The sequence below is a fragment of the Trachypithecus francoisi genome, unplaced genomic scaffold, assembly GCF_009764315.1.
Source record: "Trachypithecus francoisi isolate TF-2019V2 unplaced genomic scaffold, Tfra_2.0 Lachesis_group18, whole genome shotgun sequence".
Classification (NCBI taxonomy): domain Eukaryota; kingdom Metazoa; phylum Chordata; class Mammalia; order Primates; family Cercopithecidae; genus Trachypithecus; species Trachypithecus francoisi.
In genome coordinates this window covers 72,712,236-72,725,445 of record NW_022681463.1, presented here as the reverse complement: position 1 = coordinate 72,725,445, position 13,210 = coordinate 72,712,236, and the positions used below count along the sequence as shown (strand labels likewise).

Here is a 13,210-nt window from a genome sequence, read left to right as displayed (position 1 = left end):
GCTGCAAGCTCCGCCTCCCGGGTTCTCGCCATTCTCCTGCCTCAGCCTCCCTAGTATCTGGGACTACAGGCGCCCGCCACTACGCCCTGCTGGGTTTCTTTTTATTTTTAGTAGAGACGGGGTTTCACCATGTTAGCCAGGATGGTCTCGATCTCCTGACCTGTGATCTGCCTGCCTCAGCCTCCCAAAGTGCTAGGATTACAGGCGCGAGCCACTGCACCCAGCCCACCTACAAAATCTTTAAGGCTCTCAAAAGCATGCTACATGAATAAGAGGTAAGAACATGGGGATACTTAATATGTAGAAGACTTGGGCTTGGATTGATGGGAAATTAATAGCTATCTTGAAGGCTGTCACACTTGAAAGGGATCAGACTTGCTCTGTCGTCCCAAACTAGGATCAACAAGCAGCAGCAAGTAGTAAAGTGGTACATCTGGTAGTGAAGAGGCTTGAGTACTACAATTTGTTTAAAAATAGTGTACTAGAAATGTATGTGGTATTTCTGGATACTAATTATCTTGTATGTAAAATAAAGGTGCTAAGCTAGATAATTCTAAAGTAATTTTCAAGTAAAAATGGTATGGGAAGGGGGGCCAGGCATGGTGGTTCACTTGAGGGCATGATTAGCCAGGCATGACGGCCGATGCCTGTAATCCCAGTACTTTGGGAGGCTGAGGCAGATGGATCACTTGAGGTCAGGAGTTGGAGACCAGCCTGGCCAACATGGTGAAACCTCATCTCTACTAAAAGTACAAAAAATTAGCTGGGTGTGGTGGTCCATGCCTGTAATCCCAGCTACTCATGAGGCTGAGGCAAGAGAACCACTTGAACCCAGGAGGCAGATGTTGCAGTGAGTCGAGATCATGCCACTGCACTCCAGCTTAGGTGAGAGTAAGACACCGCATCAAATTTAAAAAAAAAAAAAAAAAAAAAAGGCATGGAAGCAAATTCTGAATCAACTTCTTAGCAAAGAGTGTCCCTTCCCAGCACTTTCGGAGGCCAAGGCGGGTGGATCACCTGAGGTCAGGAGTTCAAGACCAGCCTGGCCACCATGGTGAAACCCAGTCTCTACAAAAATAGAAAAATCAGCCAAGCATGATGGCAGGTGCCTGTAATCCCAGGTACTCAGGAGGCTGAGGTGGGAGAATCACTTGAACCCAGGAGGTGGTGGTTGCAGCGAGCTGAGATTGCGCCGCTGCACTCCAGCCTGGGCAACAGAGCAAGACTGTCTCCAAAAAAACAAACAAAAACAGTATCCTGAATGTACATGGAATCAGCTATGAAATGCTAAGTTCTATCACAAAGAACTTAGCAAAGATAATGGTGGCATGTTGATTCACATGATCACTTTTTCTACATCAAAGGTAAGGTGGAATAAACAGCAAATTATTTTAATAAAGGCCAGACCAGAAGCAGTAGCCTATGCCTGTAATCTCAACATTTTAGGAGACTGAGGAGGGAGGATCACTTCTCAGCCTGGGCAACATAAACTCCAACTCTGCAAAAAGATACCAAAATTAGCTGGGTACGGTGGAAAATAAGATCTGTGTACATATAGTCCCACCTTGAGAGGCTGAGGTAGGAGGATCACCAGAACCTGGGGAGGTTGAGGCTGCACGGAGCCATGACCGAGCCACTACACTCTAGCCTGGGCAACAGAATAAGACCCTGTCTCAAGGGGGGAAAAAAAAAAAAAGGCAGACATGGCTGTGCACGTCTACAGCAAAGAAGGCTGAGGCAACAGGATCACTTGAGGCTAAGAGTTCCAGGCTCCAGTGAACTACAATGGTGCTACTGCACTCCAACCTAGGTGACACTGTGAGACCTTGTCTCAATAAAAAAAAAAAAAAGCCAAAAATGTCCACTAGCAGTTGTTTTTAAAGAACTCAAAAACATGATGAAGGATTATTGCATTTTTCAATGTTATCCTCTATTGAGTAAATTACACTAGTAAGTTAATTCTAGGTGGAAAAGTCCTATTTTCCTATCTTGTCCATATTCAATATTGCATTTTTCTTTGTTTCTAGATATACTGATTATTCTAACATAACCCTTTGAAACTACTTATTCCCTAGAGAATAGTATATCACTTTCTTCTGTCAATTATTTTATATACCAGGCAACAATGTTATTTCTTGATCCTCAGGACAAGACTTCTGAGTTACAGTGTTGAGTAAACGTTTACAGAATTCCTTAATTTCTCAAACCAAAATAAAAGTTACTAAGTTGAGCAATTGTTTTCTAAGTTCTAGGTATTATTTAATAGAAACTGGCAAAACGAGACTGTACTTTCCTTTTACTTTGCCAAAACCTGCAAAACTTTTGCCAAAAATATTCCAGGCAATAATCTCATGAAATATGTACTCAACTTACCAAAGTACAATATTTTTATAGTGCTCAAGCTTGAGAAATTAAATATGAATCATAAATACTAAGAGAGCAGGGGTAGGAAATGCCTTGGAATATTGGAGGCGACATATACAAAGAGTACAATGTCTGTGGACATGTTTCTAAATGCACTCCAAAAACACACAAAAACAAATTTGTGGTTTATCAATTTCTCTTCTCTGAGGGTTTTAAGAAAAATTATTTTCCTAATTCTACATCTGTCTGAAACCCCATGGATACCTGTTGTAGTTTACATTATACTTCAAGTATTAAACATATTTTGAATATTTTTCTACCTATGCCATACCTTACCTCTTGAGCAAAGATCCCTTTGATCATAATTCCCGAAAACTCCGGTGAATACTTCAAAGTTCACTAGCATTTTTACTGCAGTAATCTAATTACCTTAGATGTATATATTAGTGGAAAAATCAGTCCAGAATACCTAAGTGCTTAATTTTGAAACAATCTTTCACATTTCAGGACTAAATTACTACGAAATATTGTTAAAGGGAAACAAAAATACCTGGATAAAAATAAAGTAAAAAAACTGCTTAGGACATCTAAGCACTGATATTTGTCAAACTACTTCAATATGGCAAAGAAAATAAGATCTGTGTACATATTTACAATAACCTATAAAGTCAGGATTTTGCAGTCACACTGCTTGTCATGTTTCCTTTTTTTTAACAGAAGCTACAAAAAAAAACTGTTTCCTTACTAAAGAACAATCAAAACAAACTTTTATACTAATCTAGTCAGTGATGGTTAAACCATAAGCCTATGTTCCTACACCTCGAAAATACAAGGGTAAGCCAAATTCAACATTCTGTAATATTTTTATTTTGAAGGTTACTGATGATGTAGAGAAGAGTCTATGTTTTAAAAATTACTTTTTAAAAATTCATGTCACCATTATCTTTGCAATATTTTTCAGGTTTCCAATACAGGGTGTATTTTAACTTTCATGCCTACCCTACCCTTTCATCCATATATAGGAAAAGCTTATAGATTTCTTTTATATTCAAATAAAATACAGCCTTTCATTGACATATACTGTGTCTGTAACCCTTTTAAAAGCTTTAATTCTGAAAACAAAATTTTGTCCACAGAATCTTTACATTTTTTTCCAAACTTACCAGGTTAATAAAGCCAAGAATGTTAGCTTCCTTTCTTTCCCCCACCCCCAATACAAACAGCTCTTCTAAATCATAACTGCCTTTTAGAAATTTGATTTTTTTCAGAGTATAATTTCTTTCGGGAGCCAAATTATTACATTCTAATCCACCAACTGTCACTAATTCAATCTTTATTTCTTGCCTGGGACCCCATCTTAATGTTATTTTTAATTTTGGGGGTCTACTTCTTCAGTAACTTTTCTTCAACTCTGAAAGGAAATCCTCTAGCTTCTAAGCAAATCCTGCATAGAAAAAGGTAAATTGTTCCTGTGGTTTCAATTAAGTAAAATTATGTAGCTATAAAAACAAGAATCAATAAAACTAAATATTACCCTTTCCATGCTGTCTTGGTAAGATTTAAAAACAAGACACTATGAAGTCAAGATTTCTCCTTCTACAATTATTTGTGCAAGTAGAACACTAAAATACAAAACATTTTTCACTTCAACAGTTCTTATGAATTGCATAGTCCTCTAATCAGCCATTATTTTCAAATGTTTTTCTGGGTAAAGGAACTGTTTTTGGATGCTATTCTATAAGAGTTATAGTTTGATCAATCTAGCATTAAAAGACTTGGCCAAATTACTCTTGATATTTACAGTATCAACTCAAGAGAATTTTAATAGTTTGCAAAATTGATGTACAAAAATTGCATCTAAAAAAATCCAATTCTGGAAACAAAGGTAAGATGATGCTAATCAGGAAAATGCAAAAACATACAAAACAGATCACCTATTTCATACATTCACTGGTGACCCCCACGAAGAATCACTTTAACAGTTCAAAAAAAGTTTTTTCTGGGGAAAAAAAAAAATGTAACATACAGAAAGGTAGAATATATATTCAGAAATACTTAGACAAAGACACTTAAAATTAAAATACATTTAAAATTGCTGTTGCAGTTTTCAGTTTCTACTCCTGAAACAGAAATAAGCCATTATCAGTAAGTGCATTTTTTTCATGGAGAAAATATTTATTAGATTTCAAATTATCACATAATACAGATATTACACAATTAGTCATTCTAGAAAAAAGTTTATATTAATATTCATAAAGTAAACACTGAAAAATATAGGACTTCATTTTGTGACATAAAATATAAAAAAATTCAAATGTAAATTCACCGAAATAAAAGTTTAAATAAACAAATCAGTTCACAATAATATACAAAAAGTTTCACTTTTAAATAAATAGCTTGTAGTGGCATGAGGTGACTAGAAATGCACTTACATTTCTTTTTGCATATTTTAAGGAACAGAGCTAAAATTCAATCAAAGCATGAGATTAAGAGATTAAATCACTTTTCATCTTCAAAGCTGAAACAAGAAGCTTATAATCTCACAGGCCACACAAAGTGGTTTGTACTGTGGTTCAAAGAATTCAACTAACTTAATTTCCAAGCAAATCTCATTTTTAGTTCCTTCAGTTCTTCCTAAAACGATTAACAGTTGTTTTTTAATTTATATGTATTTGTAAACCAATTGTCTTATTAACATTTACTAAAAACAAGTCAGCAGTAAAAAGCTGTAATCATTTATGGGAATTCAAAGCTCTCTGGGGAAATTTCAGTTCAAATTGATCCTTTAAACTTACTTTTAAGTACTATACTTACAAAAATTTATTTATAATGATAAAAAAATACAGAGAGCCAAGAAAGACTAAGTGCAGGTTATGCTTTAGCAAACGTGGCTTCCAAAACTTTTGAGATTTCCTAAAACATTTTAGCTGCTTCCATATTAATAACTCTAGAATATCTGTTCTTAAAATGTATAACAAATTTAACAAACTGGCAGCATTATGTGACTTTAAAAATTTTCTTTAATAGCTTTTGACTGACCAGTTAATAGATACCAAAGAAAGAGGAGAAACAGAAACATTTTGATAACTACTTCGATCAATTAATTGATAGCTTGGATAAATAACTATTTTGCAACACTTATTCCTTCACACCTACAGGCTTATTCTAATACTAAGTGCCTCTGCTCTGTAAACTACTGCTTCGTGTATTATTCAAACTTTAGTATGCCTTCAGTGTGAAAAAAAATACCTCAAGTTTAACAGGTAGGTATTACTTTAGAGGACAGACCAAGCTACTTCCATCTCAAGAGATATTTCTTCTACTTCTCTGTTAGAAACATTGATTTGACAATTATAATAAGGCTCAAGACTACCAAAGATGGGCTAAAAGAGTATATCCTAATATTAAAAGCTGTTTTCAAATAATTAAGAAGTTCACCCTTTATTTACTAGTTACTTTCAGTGTCAGGCAACAAAAAAAAAAACCACTTCATTAAGTTTTCTGGACTTCCTCTACTAATAAAAAAATGTTTGCCTACTTCATTAAGGTGATTTTCAATCCCACAAATCTTTTAAATGAAACAGATACAGAGAGCTGCTTTTAAAAGAAAGGAGTCTCTCAAGCTTCCTCTATTTCAGTCTTCTGAATAGAAAGAAATATTTTCATGGCCATGTAAAATTCCAATCTGAAAAGATTATTTCATTATTTGAGCCTTTCCATTTTCAGACCAAAAGTAAACCAGAATAATTCTTAAAAGTTTATAAATGACAAGATCAGGTGGCTGGCTCATCCTTGTGTCTTCTAGACATATTGCATGGATCCATTCACCACTGCCTTCCAAACTGCAGGTGCTGGCATGTGTGACAGATATCATCCATGAAGGCTCTGCTAGAAGAATTCCTTTTGCTGAAGAAGTATGATGTTTTACCAGTTGAAAGAAATCTGGGCAATTAGAGAACAAATAAACCAGTCTCCCATTATCAAGATACCTGGAGTCACAGAAGGAATCCACCAAGGAAAAATGAAAACTTGCCAAAAAGTAACAAGTTCACATTCTACCCATTGTAGGTGATAAGAACTTCCTGGAATCAAATCCTACCCTTGGCATCAAAGAAACTAAGAGAAAACCATCTTAATGCCATGGGTGAAATCTAGGAAAGGGTTCTTTTACCACAAATATTTATTCCTAGGGACTAGAAAATGACTTTTGAGTATATTAAACATAGCTTTCAGGGATATTGTATCCTGAAACTTACATTCATTCATACTTATCTTTTATTAAAGAATGAAGCCTAGAATTGACAGTAAAACCATAATAGTACTATCATTGCATCTTTTAAAAGATCTAATATGAAGTCCTAACATTTGAGGTAGGAAGAAGACCAAAAGGTTCTCACTAACAGGGTAGGATAACACCTGGACATCTGACTGTATAAATTAGACTTCAAATGTCCAGTTTGCCCAAAGATGAAATATAGAACCTTTTATATTACTGGAATATAAAGAGCACTTAGAAGTCCACTAATACCATAAAGGCCAAAACGGGTAGATATTCCCTTTTTAAAATTCCTGTGGACTACACAGGCATTCGTCAAATCATGTGCCCGAAATCATCCACTGCTTTAATTATCTGGAGAGAAAATTAAATTTTAGGTCTCATTTTTGAATGAGTACTAGTTAGCATTCTTAGAAAAACAAACAGATTGCAGTCCCACCTGGTTCTTAAATGAACCCAAGGAGTTTACCATAGAATTAAATGGGCAATGGAAGGACACTCCAATCTATAAATTAACCCAAGTAAATAATGGAAAGCACCCACTTGTTTATTATCCTTTCCCACTCTCTCCAGAAGCTGGATATTCTGTCTCCAAGGGTTCAGTGGAGAAAGTGGACCCCTGACGTCAAAAGCTCTCCGTGGTCTTGGCTGTATCTGTGGTTCTAGGATCACTCCTTGCACCTCTGGTAGGAGAGAAGCACTGAAATAGAGAGCTGAATATAGATTTAAGAAAAAATTCTTATTAAGAAATTACATTCTCTGGTCATTTGAGTTTGTAATGGCTTATCCTCAGGATAAAAAGAGCTACCTTTGGGCATACTTTCTTAAGTGCCTTCTTCATTTGAATTTTAGAAGTCAGTCACCACAAATGATTAATTCCTCAGTAACTATTAAGAAGGGACCTGTATTAGTCTAAGCCATAACACACTCTGTGATAAACCACTCAACTTTGAGTGGAAGACCAAATCAAAAATGATAAATTATGACTGGAAACAAGATCACAGTCGTCTTTAAGGGACAGGGAAAAGGCACGCAACCTCAGATATATCAAAGGAGGAGTCCCAGTTAATTCTTCTGTCAAAGAAAAGAAGATGGACTGAAAAGTAGAAACAGAAAAAATCAAGCATCTTAACAGGAATACTACTAAACTTTGGGAAAGTCTAAGAAGCTGAATTTCTTCTCTGAGTTCAAGTCTTCATTAACTTAAAGAATTAATCACACTATAGGCCCATATTACAGCAATACAAAGCTAAGCCTGTATTTTATCAAAGCTTATGACTACTGTCACTGAAAAGATTTATTCTTCAAGCACTCAGCTTTAAAACTGGGAAGGCAGAATAGTGAATATAAGTAATACAGACTCAAAATCTTTTTTAAAATGCATAATCATTTTCTTTTGGGTCAAGAAGAACCAGGAATAATCATTAATGGCTATAACATAGAAATTAAAGCAGTAAGATATACTCAAATTATAGATGATGGCAAAGATACTAGAAAATAGTTAGCTTTATTATAGGAATAAGGTAAATAAGAGAAGGAAGTTCAAAGCACATAGCATCTGATCAAGGAAAAGCTGAAAGGAGAACAAGATAGGCAGATACATATTTAAAGTTACAGGGACTGCAGGATAAATTTTAACAGTGTTGCCTTTGGAAAACAGATCAATTATGCTTTGTGGTACAGAGTAATACATCCCTATTAAATTTCAGATCTTATTCTAAATATAAAGGTGCTGCATATCCTTGTTCTATGAAATACAGTCAGTCACAGTATCCTATTTCTGGGACATGTTATATTTTGGGATAAAGTTTTTATAAAATGCTATCAAGTAATCTCCCTCTCATATCAACTGTTTATCACAAGGGTTCCTTACCTGTTAGCGGAACGAGGATTGTGTTCTCTTGTTCTCTATCAATCAACCAACAAAGGTTATAGTCTCAGCACTAAGAAGGTAGCAACCAACCAAAGTTAGCGTTTTTAATGCCTTCACTTCCTCCTGGCTCTGCCAGCCAGTTTGGAAATGTATCAAAAGCTGAAAAGGAATGGTTATTCCATTACCTAACAACATTCAGACTAAGTATTTTTAAAAGCTTAAAGATGAAAAGAATGAGCTAACCCTTCTGCACAGGAACATACCCAATTCTGTACAAATAAGAAATGAAGACAGTTTGACCTAAATAAAGAAAACCTATTAATTTAACCATCAAATCTGCAATTACCAAATATTAAAGAAAAGAAAAAAGAAATTGGAAAGAAGGTGAAACTGCCACCTAACAAGAGGTATCAAATAATTATGAAAGTACTTTATGCACCTAAGTGGCAGCTATTTTTTCAATTTAAGTTTCCAATAGATTTTAAGTCCAAAAGTCTTTTAGTATTTAAAAGATTGTATTCTTTAGATCAGTAGGCTTTAAAAAGTATTTTACAGTATAATCACAATGAGGAGGTATATGATGGATGGTAAGAAGAAAGGAATACAAATTAAAAAAGGATCTGAATACTGAATCTTAATAAATGCAATCTAATTAAGTGGTTTCAAGAGCCTAAAAAACCCAAGTAGATTAACAAAGCATTCCACAGCTGGAGTTGTTAAGGAGTGACTCTTTAACAGATGAAAAAGGCTTAAAATCAGTACATTGGAGCTATCTACATACATTTTCACTGTACCTATATGGTGCAAATAGGTGCTACAAAAGTGCTTTAAACAGTCATCCTCTAGTCTTTTCTAATCAATTTCCTTGACAAATTATTCTTTTTCATATAGTAATAGCTCAGTATTAACAGTGAAAATTAGCTAAGATTTCTAAATTAATGAAATCTAAGTAAAACTTAACTACTTTAAAATAGTTTAAAACCTATTCAGAGAATATAATTAAGATACGATTTTCCAAATTTCCTTTAGTTTCCAATAGTTAACTTTTCAATAGTTTTCCTTTGGTTCTTGAATACTAATCAATAATAACATATAAGTGAGTGAAAATACAGGCAAAAAGAAAGAGGTACATTTTGAAATAGGAAATATACCTGGTAACTTTCATTTTTAAGTTTACAGGCCTACTTCACTTTGAAAATGAAAAACAACTCCCAAAAAACCAGATCTTGCTCAGATTAATATTAGTCTAAATTTAGAATTTCTTCTACAGCAGGAACTTTACGTTAAATGCATCCAAATCTTTATTTATCACACACCACAGTATAATATAGATTAAAAGTACAACAAACAGATTTTAAAAAACCAAATGTCCTTAGGTTAGGTTACACAGCAAGTTAAATATGAGAGCTCGCCAGAGAAAATGAATCTTTACAAACTTCCCCTAAGTCAGAACACTTTCAGAATATAACTTATTTATTTTGCCTGAAGTACCAAAACATCCTAATTCAACACTCATACTCAGAAATGAATAAACAGATTTCTCTAAGTAGAAATTACTTTGAAATCACTGAGGAGAGGCGGTATCTCTCCTGCTTTAAGAGTTAATAATTTACGAAGACTCTGAATTTGATCATGTATCATTTATATAAAAAACGTGAAGATGCTTTCAAAATGACGTCATTATTTGAACAAGAAAGAGCAGCCTTTGTGAGAATATTATTGATGGAAACTCCTAAAAATGATACAGGAAGCCCTTACCTAATTCTATTTTAGTGGACAACATTCTTCTATGTGATATTTTAAGAGGGGGAAATATTTTTTCCACTGCAAGACTTACATTTCAACCACTAGAGAAAAAATTTCAAACCAAAGCTAACAAAATGAGCCATGCTGAGCTGCTACCTCAAGTGGCTGTCATAGATCTATTAACTTACGAGTACATCAATGCAATCATTTTAACATTTTCTGTAAATAATGAAATTTTTAAAGATTCTTACTGAAAATCCATGTATATTCAAATCAGAAACAGTATTTTACATATAAATACCCCTGAGAAAATGTTATGAGAAGTACATCAAATTAGGCTGTTTGCAATATTTGTTCTCAATATTAAATTATTAAATGAGTATACGCAGCTTATTAGTTTTAAGCATTTCTAATATCTAAGCATAAGGGAAGGCTACACCTATTTAAGCTATGAAATAGAAGGTACTATGTTTCTACAAAGACCAATTTCTACTCAAACGTGCTACAACTGACCGATCTAAAGTTGAACTTAATGGTTTATAAATTTACCGATTATTCATTAACCTGGACATTCTACATACATTGGAAGCATCTTTTTATTCTTTACCTATTATTACCCATTCATACTGGTCCTAAGGCACTTCTACAAAGAAAACAAATTTTTCACAAATTCCTCTAAGTATCCAAAACAGTCCTAGCTGGCAGTAAGAAGAAAAGGAAAGAACATGCTTAACAGAAGCAGTGTGTCTTTTATCTCCAGCCCCTAGAAAAGTGCTTGGCACATGGAACAGGTAACTCAGTAAATGCTTTACAAATAAGTTACTGATCAAAAAACAAAGAAGAATTTTGTCAAGTAGTTGATATATAAAGTAGACACTGAAAAGTTCAACTTTCTAATCCTACAGAAATTTATCAAAAAATTTATCAAAAGTATAAACTTTCGGCCAGGCACCACGGTTCACGCTCGTAATCCCAACAATTTGTGAAGCTGAGGCAGGCCAATCACCTGAAGTCAGGAGTTCGAGACCAGACTGGCCAACATGGTGAAACCTGTCTCTACTAAAAATACAAAAAATTAGCTGGACATGGTGGCGCTCGCCTGTAGTCCCGCTACTGGGGAGGCTGAAGCAGGAGAATCGCTTGAGCCTGGGAGGCGGAGGTTGCAGTGGGCTGAGATCGAGACACTGCACTCTAGCCTGGGCGACAGAGCAAGACTCTGCCATCTCAAAAAATAAAAAATAAAAAATAAATAACTTTCATGGATCCATCTCTTTTTGGGGTTGTCAACTTCTAAGGATTAATTTTTTAGTATATTTAGCAGAATTTCAAAGGTATTATCCTGAGATGACACAAATGTTACCCAAATTGCAACAACGATTACAGATTTCTGATATTATTTTTCAGAGATTTAAAAGTAGTATGAAAACCAGACACTGCCAGAATATCCAATTTCAAAAAGGGAGAGATCTTACCCCATAACAAAACAAAAAGGTGGGGAAAAAAAAAAAAAAACTAACCAAGTTCTTTGGAATTAGTTAACTAAGGTATTGTATTGGAGGTAAAGATTATTTCTTAACCATAAAGCTTGTGTGTATTATCAAATGGAATATACATTTAAAAAAAAAATAGGGAAGACTCTGAGCAAAGTTGTGTGTTAAAAATAATTTTTTTAATTAAAAAAAAATAGGAAGGAAGTCTGAACTTAAGGGGCTGAATACCATCATGAGAATATGTGCCTGATCAAGGACATCAATTTCCTAAAAGAGAAGAAAGCTATAGTGAAAATAGAAAAACCTAACTATTAAAGTATTTTTAGAGCTCAACATCTCGCCAAATTCCATTATCAGTATATTTTCTCTTCATCCTTTTGGAAAATATACCATCCGAAAATGTTACTGGTATTCAAGTTAGTCCACTAGATATAACTATCAAGTATTTGTGAAAAGACAAGCAACAGATAACCCAAATGTGTTCATGCTCCACTGAGGTAGAAGATGAAGTAAAATAGATGAAAAAGAAACGATCTACAATATATATATTTTAGAGTAGTTAATCCACTATAGAATAAAAGATAAAAGGAAATCATAGAAACATAGTTGCATAAACCACATTGACTATAAAAAAGGATAAGGCAACCTAAGGGTCAAGAAAACTAAATATAAAAATGGTTAAATTTGGCCGGGCACAGTGGCTCACACCTGAAATCTCAGCACTTTGGGAGGCCAAGGCAGGTGGATCACCTGAAGTCAGGAGTTCAAGACCAGCCTGGCCACCATGGTGAAACCCATCTCTAATAAAAACTACAAAAATTAGCCAGGTGTGATGGCACATACCTGTAGTCCCAGCTACTTGGGAGGCTGGGGCAAGAGAATCCCTTGAACCTGGGAGGCGGAGGTTGCAATGAGCCACAATCACACCACTGCACTCCAGCCTGGGCAACGAGCGAGATTCCGTCTCAAAAGAAATAAATAAAGCTTAAATTTGCCACTGACTCCTTTAAATGAAAAAGGCTAGTATATGTCATTAAAAAAAAACACCTTAGTAAAAGTAATTTTAACAACAATCTCTAAATTACTCTAACAAATACTTTTTTCATAACTAACCTATCCATTACTTTTACCTCTCTAGTGTCTTCTTCATTTTGCTAGCATGAAATATTTAGCTTGATCCTTAAAATGAAAGAAATTTGAAAGACCTATAAGGTATTGGGAAAAAAAAAAAAGGATAATCTTCCTACTATATTTTTTCATTCTAGGATCTTGGGTTGTGTTATATTCTTAAGAGTGAACTCAGAAAAAGATAAACATGAAAGGCCAGGCCAGGCGTGGTGGTTCATGCCTGTAATTTCAGCATTTTGAGAGGTCAAAGCAGGCAGATCACTTGAGGCCAGGAGTTCAAGACCAGCCTGGCCAACATGGTGAAATCCTGTCTCTACTAAAAATATAAAAATT

The 13,210-nt window shown here is 34.6% G+C and overlaps 1 protein-coding gene across 5 annotated transcripts in view; it reads right to left on the bottom strand.

Moving 5' to 3' along the window:
• Nucleotides 1–13,210, bottom strand: part of TSC22D1 (TSC22 domain family member 1) — a 145,013-nt gene that overhangs the window by 100,669 nt on the left and 31,134 nt on the right. For 2 of the 5 annotated variants that reach the window (XR_004428857.1, XR_004428858.1), the window contains 2 exons: nucleotides 7,184–7,353; nucleotides 5,018–6,306 (listed from right to left, as the gene is read on the bottom strand). The exons of the other annotated variants lie outside the window; for them this stretch is intronic. The gene's annotated coding sequence lies outside the window, so the exon portion shown is untranslated. Of the gene's footprint in view, nucleotides 1–5,017; nucleotides 6,307–7,183; nucleotides 7,354–13,210 lie in introns of those variants that run through there. 5 annotated transcript variants of the gene reach the window in all.